The sequence below is a fragment of the Hevea brasiliensis genome, chromosome 15, assembly GCF_030052815.1.
Source record: "Hevea brasiliensis isolate MT/VB/25A 57/8 chromosome 15, ASM3005281v1, whole genome shotgun sequence".
Lineage (NCBI taxonomy): Eukaryota > Viridiplantae > Streptophyta > Magnoliopsida > Malpighiales > Euphorbiaceae > Hevea > Hevea brasiliensis.
This window is the reverse complement of record NC_079507.1, coordinates 28,711,283-28,722,490: the sequence shown is the minus strand read 5'-3', so window position 1 is coordinate 28,722,490 and position 11,208 is coordinate 28,711,283.

The window sequence follows — 11,208 nt, the reverse complement described above, 5'->3', positions numbered from 1 at the left end:
CATATATTTGAACACCTCACTATCACGACTAGTGGGGGTAATTAGTTTCGAATTTTGATTCCTTCTCTGGAGAAGTGTTGAGCTGTGCCAGTAGAAGAGGATGTGAATGGATATCCATATATTTGAGCTAGCTAGCCTTGTGATATGATTTCTCTTTAGCCTCTGGCTATTGAGATTCTATTTATTTCGAATGACGTGATCTAACTGTGGGTTTTATGAAATGTGTTTTGATACTTTGAAATGAACTTGGTTTACATGTAAAATCTTACAATGCATGATTGTATTAAATTTTCATGTTTAGCCAAATTTTTGAATGAATGTGCTTTAAGTTTTGTATAAAGATTATTTTAGTATATTGTGCACCACTGAGTCCTAGTACTCGTGATAGCTTTATTGCCGCAGATCTGAAACTAGAGGAGCAGCAGATCGAGTCACGAGGTGTGAGAAGCTACCTAAAGTTTTGGGTATAATTTATACCCTAATCAGAATACTTCTTTTGATGTATATATTGCACATAAATGTATGGACATGTAAAAATGGGTCTTGAGCAGCTTGTACACAAATTTGTATGAAGTTTGTAATAAAGTTTAGTTTGTGTTTCTTTTGATATAAATTTGTAAGGTTGTGTATAAATTATTTTGTTTTTAATGAAATATGAATGATATTGATTGACAGTATTTTGAGAAATTGATTGAGTTTGATTGTGAAACCAAAGTAGTGGTTGAGAAAAACTTTTAGAAGTGCTTTTTACAGGTATTCGAAGAACGGTTTTCTCAAAATACAGAGGAAACTCTGTCAAAATTTTTATAAGATTTGCGGAAAACTAAAATGGCCAAAAATATTAATTAGTTTTAATTTCAACTACATGTTTTAAATACTTATTAGAAATGCTCACCACTTGTCAAAGATAAGAAAATTGTTTTAAAATCCCTTGTAGGGTACTTAATGAGTTATCGGTAGGTGAAGTTCGGTAGTTCATTAGGTATTCTACGGGATCATGTTATGCCTTACAGAGGGGTAAGGTGTGACATGTTTTAGTGGTATCAGAGCAAGTTTTTGAAGAATGTTTTAACTTATGAATTTGTGTCTTTTCTTTGTTAAGTTTAACTGCTTAATGTCCATAATTGTTACATACAGTGTATTACATCATAAATATGAACTAACGGAGGGAAATCTCTATGTGTTACTTGTTCAGGAGATGCCCTAACTTCAGTCTGAAATGGAAGAAGGGGATCGCTCAGTTGAGCGATGCATTGAAGCCGAGGCACAAGGGAAGCCCGGCTTTGCGAGAATGTCGGTGGGTCAAGACACCCCCACAAATGCCGCAGCCTCGCATACCGCCTGTGCCAGATGGCTGCGATGTTTCAACAAATGGTCGGGGTATGCTGCTCAAGCTCCACCCCAACCACTGTGGCACAACCACCGCCTCGGCATGGGCTTTGATAAATTGCTAAAGTATGGGGCTGCAGAATTTAAGGGTACAGTGGACCCTTTAGAGCAGAGCAATGGCTTGAAAGAATGGACAGAGTGTTTAAGAAACTGCACTGCCAAGATGAGCTGAAGTTGGAATATTCTGTGTCGCTACTGCAAGGGGATGCGTATGATTGGTGGAAGACCATCCCCCACAGCTTGGTTGAACCACCAGTGCTGACTTGGGATGACTTCATCAGAGAGTTTAGACAGAAATACATCCCAGATGCATATGTTGATCAGAAACTGCAAGAATTTTTTAGTTTGAAACAAGGGAACCGAACTGTAGCAGAGTATGAAAGAGATTTCTTAAGGCTAAGCCACTATGCTGGAAGCTTAGTCTCCACCCCTAGAGACAGATGCAAGAGGTTTGAGTCCGGGCTAAGACAGAGTCTGGGCTAAGACAGAGTCTGAGAATGCAAGTTGTGGGTTTCAGACATCAGAATTTTTCTGAATTGATCTCACAAGCCTTGGAATTAGAAAGGATAGAATCAGAAGGGGCAGTGAGGAAGGGTTCACAAGAGAAATCAGAAAAAGACAAGGGGGAAAAATCAGTTGAACAGAGTTCTGGTGCTACCTCTGGAAAGAGAAAGAAGTTTAGTGGACCCAGCAGGGGTCGAGGTGGAAGATTTAGTAGGGGCCGATTCTCCGCATGCAGACCCCTAGGTCCAGTCAACAATGAGCGAGGGTTCACACCGCCCACTGTGAGACTTGTGGCAAGATTCATGAGGGGGAGTGCTACTGGGCCACTGGAGCCTACTTTAACTGCGGAGGCAAGGGCCATATAGCTAAAGATTGTACTAGTGCTCCGAGATATAGTCCAGCTCCTACTACTGCTGAGGGATCTATTCAGAGTCCTGCTCGCAGGTTCACGATCGGGCAGAGGAAGAGGCAGAGGTAGAGGCACTGCTTCAGGCAGTCAAGGCATAGTTAGTCAGTCAGGACAAGGAAGTGCTTCGACCAGAATCTATACAATGAGACAGCGAGAAGAGGCTAAGACTTCTGATGTGGTAGCTGGTATATTCTCTGTCTCTGATCAAGAAGTATTTGTGTTGTTTGATCCGGGTTCAACCCATTCATATGTTAGTGCTAGCATAGTTAGTTCACTTGCTGTTCCATGTGTGCAAATGGATTTTGAAGTGCTAGTAACTAGTCCGTTAGGACAAGAGGTCCGGGTCAACAGAATTTATAGAGACTATCCTTTGGTGATCCAAGGACATGTTTTCCTGTCAGACTTAATTGAAATGCCCTTCAGAGAGTATGATATTATCTTGGGCATGGATTGGTTAGCCAGGCATCATGCCATGATTGGATCAGAGATCAAGATCACTTTTGGCCTCCCTTTATACGGTGATGTGGTAATACACGGGGAGAGGCATTTACTTCCATCAAACATCATTTCGGCTGCACTAGCTAGAAAAATGATCAGAAAGGGGTGTGAAGCATACTTGGCACATGTGATAGATACCCAAGTGGGGAGTCCAGCATTGAGGGACATCCCTACTGTATGTGATTTTTCGGATGTGTTTCCCGATGAATTGCCAGGATTACCTCCAGAAAGAGAGGTGTAGTTTGAAATTGATGTTATGCCTGGTGTGGACCCAATCTCTATAACGCCATACAGAATGGCACCTGCAGAATTAAAAGAGTTGAAGGTACAATTGCAAGAATTGCTTGACAAGGGCTTTATCTGCCCGAATGTGTCACCTTGGGGAGCACCAGTATTGTTTGTAAAGAAGAAAGATGGCACTCTCCGATTATGCATTGACTATCGGCAGTTGAATAAGGTGACATTAAAGAACAGTCCATTACCCCGTATTGATGACTTGTTTGATCAGTTGAGGGGTGCAGCTGTGTTCTTCAAAATTGACCTGAGATCAGGTTATTATCAGCTGAAAGTACAAGAGCAGAGTATTGCTAAAACTGCCTTCAGAACCCGCTATGGCCATTATGAGTTTTTGGTTATGCCATTCGGGTTAACTAATGCTCCGGCTGCTTTTATGGATCTGATGAATACTATCTTCAGACCATACCTCGACCAGTTTGTTGTGGTATTCATAGATGATATAATGGTCTATTCGAGGAATGCAGAAGAGCATGATAGACATCTACGGATTGTACTACAGACTTTGAGAGAGAAACAGCTATATGCTAAATTGTCGAAGTGTGAATTTTGGCTGAAGGAGATATCCTTTTTGGGGCATGTAGTATCAGAAGAGGGCATCAAAGTAGATCCAAGTAAGATTGAAGCTGTCCTTAATTGGAGGCCACCCAGAAATGTCACAGAAATTCGTAGTTTTCTGGGTTTAGCTAGATACTACCGTAGATTTGTGAAGGGATTCTCCATGTTGGCATCTCCATTGACCAAGCTGCTTAGAAAAGATGTAAAATTTCAATGGACGGATAAATGCCAGCAGAGTTTTGATGAATTGAAGAGATGTTTGACTGAAGCTCCAGTCCTGACTTTACCCACACCGGGTAAAGAATATACAGTTTACAGCAATTCTTCTCACAACGGGTTAGGTTGTGTGTTGATGCAAGATCGAAATGTCATTGCCTATGCATCACGCCAGCTAAAACCGCATGAGAGGAATTATCCGACACATGATTTGGAGCTTGCAGCTATAGTGTTTGCTCTTAAGATCTGGAGACATTATTTGTATGGAGAGAAGTGCTACATCTATACAGATCATAAGAGTTTGAAGTATTTGGGCACCCAGAAAGAGCTGAATTTGAGACAGAGGAGATGGTTAGAGTTGATAAAAGACTACGATTGTCTGATAGACTATCAGCCAGGGAAAGCTAATGTTGTGGCTGACGCCCTAAGTCACAAGACTATGGCAAGTCTACGGGTTACTCCTTTGTCTTTGGTACATGAGTTAAGATCATTGCATGCCAGCTTAGAGATTAATGATGATGGGCAGACAGCAGTTGCATGGCATGTACAGCCAGTGTTGATTGATCAGATTAGAATAGCTGCTCAGAATAATCAGAAGTATCAGAAGTTGATGGAAGAAGTCGAGCAGGCAAGAAACCGTAATTCTCAATCGAGATGATACCATCGCTACACTGAGCGTAATATGTGTTACCAATGATGTTGAAGTGAGGAAGATTATTTTGAAGGAAGCACATGAGTCTCCTTTTGCCATGCACCCTGGTGGCACAAAAATGTATAGGGGGCTAAAGGAGCATTACTGGTGGATGGGTATGAAACGAGATGTGGCAGAGTTTGTATCCAAATGCCTAACTTGTCAACAAGTAAAGGCAGAGCATCAAGTACCCACTGGGTTGTTACATCCACTACCAGTGCCCGAATGGAAATGGGAAAGAATAACGATGGATTTTGTGATGGGACTTCCGAGGACACAGAAGAGTCATGATGCAAGATGGGTCATTGTCGATGCACTAACTAAGTCCGCTCATTTTCGCGATTCGGATGGATTATAGTTTGGAAAGATTGGCCAAGGTATACATCGATGAGATTGTGAGATCGCATGGAGTGCCGGTATCCATCGTGTCGAACATAGATCCTAGGTTCACTTCTAGATTCAGGGTAGTCTTGAGAGAGCCCTAGGAACTAGATTGAACTTCAAGATCGCATTCCACCCACGCACGGATGGCCACCGAGAGGGTAATTCGAGATCTTGGAGGATATGCTACGGGCTTGTGTGATTGAGTTTGAGGGCAGTTGGGATACACACTTGCCTTTGATTGAGTTTGCTTACAACAACAGCTACCAATCAAGCATTGGAATGCCTCCATATGAAGCTTTGTATGGCAGAAAATGTAGAACCCCGTTGTGTTGGGATGACGTGGGTGAAAGAAAGATGATTGGACCCAAAATCGTTCAGCAAACTGAAGAGAAAATCAGGGTGATTAGAGGTCGACTTAAGACTGCATCGAATCCAGAAGTCCTACATTGATTTGAAAAGAAGGGATATTCAGTATGCAGTGGGTGAGAAAGTTTTCCTCAAGGTTTCTCCTTGGAAGAGAATTATGAGATTCGGCAGAAAGGGGAAACTGAGTCCTCGTTTCATTGGGCCATATGAGGTTCTAGAAAGAGTGGGTCCTTTGGCATATCGGTTGGCACTACCTCCAGAGTTGGAAAAGATACATAATGTCTTCCATGTGTCAATGTTGAGGAGGTACCGATCAGACCCATCTCATGTATTACCAGTAGAGGAAATTGAAGTGAATCCAAACCTCACATATGAAAAAGAACCCATAGAGATTCTGGCTTATGAGGTGAAGCAGCTACGGAACAAGCAGATACCATTGGTAAAAGTGCTGTGGAACCATCATTCGGGCCAGGAGGCTACTTGGGAACGAGAAGAGGACATGAGGAGACAGACCACACAGTGCTCGTAGATTGATACCAGGTAAAATTTCGAGACGAAATTTATTTAAGGGGGGGAGAATTGTAACACCCCAGTTTGCATAGCCTGGTAGATTTCACTATTCCGGTGACCGGTGTCGGTCTGGACAATTAAGGGGATTAGAACCACACTTAAGACAACTTGAGAAGCCATAAACACAAATAATTAGTAATATTTAATTAGTTAACTATAAATAAGAAAAACAGAATAGAAGAAGTTAAACGAGCCGAGAGTCACAGCGATGAGTGACCTCCTCGGGAACGACTGCAAAGTCGTTTTAAACTCAAATTTCGAACCGTAAAAAGTGACGCTGCGGTCCTCAAGACCCTTATGGACACAGTGAAAAAGAGAAAATCACGAAAAAGAACTGTTAAGCCAGTCAAATAATTAGGTCAGGGAGCCGGAAGAAATATGGAATTATTTGCAAACCGGGATGAACCGGTGAGGGGCAATTTGGTCAATTGACCCCGAGAGCTGACTCCTGACCTAACTGTCAAATAAAAATGGAGAAAAGAAAATTTCAGAATCGAGAATTAAATTAAAGAACTAATAGAAAAAAATAAATAGAAAAAAAAAAAGAAAGAAGTTAGAAAAGTCAAAGGTGATGACATCATGAATGATGTCATAAAAGAATTAATTAAATATTTATTAAATTAGATTTTTTATGGTCTTCCCTAAGCCTAAATAAATAAAAGAAACAAAAGAAAAAAAAATTAGAAAAACCCTTCTTCTTCTCTCTTGTTGCCGCCTCCCCTCTTCCATAAATCCTCCATGAAAGCTTTTTATTTAAGCTTACCTTTAAGCTTAATTTTTCATTACCCAACCTTAATAACTCTCATAAGAACTTCATTAAAGCTTGTAGTTGCAACTTGAGAAGAGAATTTCAAGAAGAAAGAGGAGCTAAAGATAGGGTTTTGAGGATTTAAGAGAGGTGAGCATGTTAACTTGTTACTTTCCATTTTTAATGCATCATTAGTTGTTGAATTAGCTTGTAATGTGTTAAAATGAAATAAAAATATGGGGAAAGACAAACTGAAATTTCGGCCAGCCATGGATGTAGGAAAGTTTGATGTATTTTGAATGAATTAAAGGTGTCGTAAGTTTGTATGAGTATGGTAGTAGGATAGAGATGCATAAATGTAGTTAAATACAATAATTTAGTAAGTTAGGGTTTTGGGACTTAGGGTTGTGAACCAAATTTTGAAGAAATGCATAAATGATATCTTTGACCACTTGTGAAATGAAAAATGGTCAATAATGACCAAAGGAAATGTGTGGAAATTGTTGGAATGAAAACCAAATTCGTAGGTCCAATGATCATGCTGCTAGCAGCATGACCAAACCTACTTTGAAGGACCAAAACTCAAATTTTACAAGCCTAATTGATATGCCACAAATTGAGGATGAAAATAGACGTAAAAGAGCACAATTTTCATTGAGGAATCATGCCCAAAAACTGACCAAAACTGGGTGAACAAATTGACCAAAGTGAAATGAGAGCAGGCTGCTACTGCACCAAACTGACCAAATGAACAGTAACTGTTCGTTTGGTCATAACTCGAGCTAGGTAGGTCAAATTGACCTGAAATTTTACCAGAAATTAGATATGATATAGACCTAAAACTTTCATGAAGAACACCAACCCAAATTAGGCCATTAACTCATTCAAATCATTGAGCAAAGTTAAATTTACTGTACTGAGATTCTGCAGAATTTTCATTGAGCAGCAATGTTTGGATGGTTATAACTCTCTCTAGAAAACTCGGATTTAGGCGATTCTTGAACCGATGGAATCCTAAGACATAGTAGAACATTTCATATGAAGAAATTTATACCAAATTATGAACTTAACTTAATCAAATTACTGACCAAAGTTGGATCAAAATCTGCCAGAACCCAAAATCTCAGCATGAACAGTGCACGTAAACAGTAATTTTATTTTGGCCATAACTTGAGCTACAAAACTCTGATTGAGGTGATCCAAAAATGAGAATACACTTAAGACAATAAGGAACATTTTCTATGAAGGAAGTTTTATCAAATTCCAACAGTAGATTGACCAATAGAATAGTGCAACTTAGAACTCCAAAACCGAAAATTGGCAATTTTGCCAAAATGACCTAAGCTTTGAGAAAACGACCAAAACCAACAAGTTTAATGACCAAAATGTGGTATGTGGGTGAAGTTGGAGTTCCCATACCTATAAAGCCTTAGAAAGTCAACTATTTGACTTGAATAGTGCAGTGAATAGTAACCCGAAACACAAAATTTCAAGAACGTCGAAATTAGCACGTTAGAGCTAGGTATAAGTGAAGTTAAATTTATTTTTGGATTTATGTTAAATTATGGTACTGAAACACTATAAAATTGTGTGTTTCAGTGGAAAAGAATACCGGGACAAAACCCGAGGAGTCGAGTTAAGGCCAAAAGGCGACTCATTTGAGGTTTGTGCACAACATCTTCATGCTTTAAAATTCATTGATAAAGTGAACGAAATATGTATTTTACTTGTGATTTGGAATTGTTGAAAGTTTATTTGTGATATTATTTATGATGTTTTGATTAAACTGTGAAAGTTATTGTGTATATTTGAAATAACAATGTTTAGCAAATTGTTAAGATAAGTTTTGAAACCACAGTGTCATGACCATATATTTGAACACCTCACTAGCACGACTAGTGGGGGTAATTAGTTTCGAATTTTGATTCCTTCTCTGGAGAAGTGTTGAGCTGTGTCAGTAGAAGAGGATGTGAATGGATATCCATATATTTGAGCTAGCTAGCCTTGTGATATGATTTCTCTTTAGCCTCTGGCTATTAAGATTCTATTTGTTTCGAATGGCGTGATCTAACTGTGGGTTTTATGAAATGTGTTTTGATACTTGGAAATGAACTTGGTTTACATGTAAAATCTTACAATGCATGATTGTATTAAATTTTCATGTTTAGCCAAATTTTTGAATGAATGTGCTTTAAGTTTTGCATAAAGATTATTTTAGTATATTGTGCACCACTGAGTCCTAGTACTCAGCGATAGCTTTTATTGCTATCGCAGATACAGAAACTAGAGGAGCAAAGAACCTTGAGGTGTGAGAAGCTACCACTAAAGTTTTGGGTATAATTTATACCCTAATCAGTAAATACTTCTTTTGATGTATATATTGCACATAAATGTATGGACATGTAAAAATGGGTCTTGAGCAGCTTGTACACAAATTTGTATGAAGTTTGTAATAAAGTTTAGTTTGTGTTTCTTTTGATATAAATTTGTAAGGTTGTGTATAAATTATTTTGTTTTTAATGAAATATGAATGATATTGATTGACAGTATTTTGAGAAATTGATTGAGTTTAATTGTGAAACCAAAGTAGTGGTTGAGAAAAACTTTTAGAAGTGCTTTTTACAGGTATTCGAAGAACGGTTTTCTCAAAATACAGAGAAAACTCTGTCAAAATTTTTATAAGATTTGCGGAAAACTAAAATGGCCAAAAATATTAATTAGTTTTAATTTCAACTAAATGTTTTAAATACTTATTAGAAATGCTCACCACTTGTCAAAGATAAGAAAATTGTTTTAAAATCCCTTGTAGGGTACTTAATGAGTTATCGGTAGGTGAAGTTCGGTAGTTCATTAGGTATTCTACGGGATCATATTATGCCTTACAGAGGGGTAAGGTGTGACATCCATCCTTTTTAAAGGAAATTTATTTTGGTGTTTTTTTATGATATCCTAGTTTATAATAAGAATATGGAGAGTCATTTGGAGCATTTTTAGCAAGTCTTTAAAGTGTTGCAATCTCAGCAGCTTTTTGCAAAGTAATCTAAATGCTTCTTTGGCGAAACTGAGATTGAGTATTTGCATATTATTCTAGTCAGGGGGTTGCTACAGATCCCAAGAAAATTGCTGCAATGGTTACATGGACTGTTCCTACTTTAGTTAAGGAATTGAGAAGTTTTCTAGGGCTTACAGGTTATTACAGGAAGTTTATTAAAAATTATGGGATTATTTGCAAGCCACTAATAGATCTTTTAAAGAAAGATTCCTTTCAGTGCACTAAGATAACTCAATAGGCCTCTAAGAAGCTCAAGAAATTGATGATTGAAGCTCTTGCTTTAGCCTACTTGATTTCTCCAAACCCTTGACTATAGTGACAGATGCTAGTAATTGGAGTATAGGGGCTATTCTTCAGCAGCAGGGATATCCTATTGCTTATATCTCTAAGGCCTTTGTCCCTAGAAGTCAGGCCCTATTTATTTATAAAAAAGAATTACTTGCAATTACTTTTGCTGTGAGTAAGTGGAGGCATTACTTAGAGTAGGGTCAATTCTTTATCACAACTGAACATGAGAGCATTAAGTACTTATTGGAGCAAAGGCTGCATACAAACCTTCAATAGATTGGGTTTGGATTACAAGATTTTGTGTAGGAAGAGGGTTGAAAATAAAGTGGCAAATGCACGATCTAGGAGGCCAGCGATCCTCATTCTTTTGCCATTGAATCTGTGGTAATTCCCATTTGGATGCAGCAATTAGTAAAGAGTTATAAAGGGGATGATAAGGTGGCAGAGTTAATTCAGCAGCTTTCCATGGATGCTAATGCATCACCTGTTTATCAACTGAAGAATGGGATACTATTTTATAGGGATAGGATGTATGTGGGGGTATCTACTTCATTCAAGCAGACCTTGTTGCAGTCATATCATAACTCAGCTATAGGAACGTATTCAGGGATAAATGTGACTTATATGAGGTTGAAGAGATATTTATTTGGCTAGGAGTGCTTAAAGATGTGATGTAGTGGGTAAAGAGTTGTGATGTGTGTGCAAGGTGTAAAGGCAAGAATTGTGATTATCATAGTTTGTTCCAGCCCTACCAATTTGTCAAGCATGGCAAGAGGTTTCCATTGATTTTATTGAGGGGCTTCCTAGGTCAAAAGGGAAGGATACCATTCTAGTGGTAGTATGCAGACTCACTAAGGTGGGTCATTTTATTCCTTTGTCCCATCCATATTTTACAGCTTCAGTGGCTCATTTTTTGATGGATACTGTGTTTAAGCTTCATGGAGTTTCTTAGGTTATTACTTTTGATAGAGATAAGGTCTTTGCCAGCTTATTTTAGCAAGAATTATTCAAGTGTATGGGGGTTAAGTTTGCTCTCAGTCAGCATATCATCCACAGTCTAATGGCTAGACTGAGAGAGTTAATCAGTGTATTGAAGCCTATTTGAGGTGCATGGTTCACTTACAACCATCCATTTGGACTACTTGGTTACCATTGACAGAGTGGTGTTATAACTCTTTCTTTCAGATTGCCATCAACTATGAGTATGCTCCACCCTTCTTGCGTATGAGTTCAATTGGTGA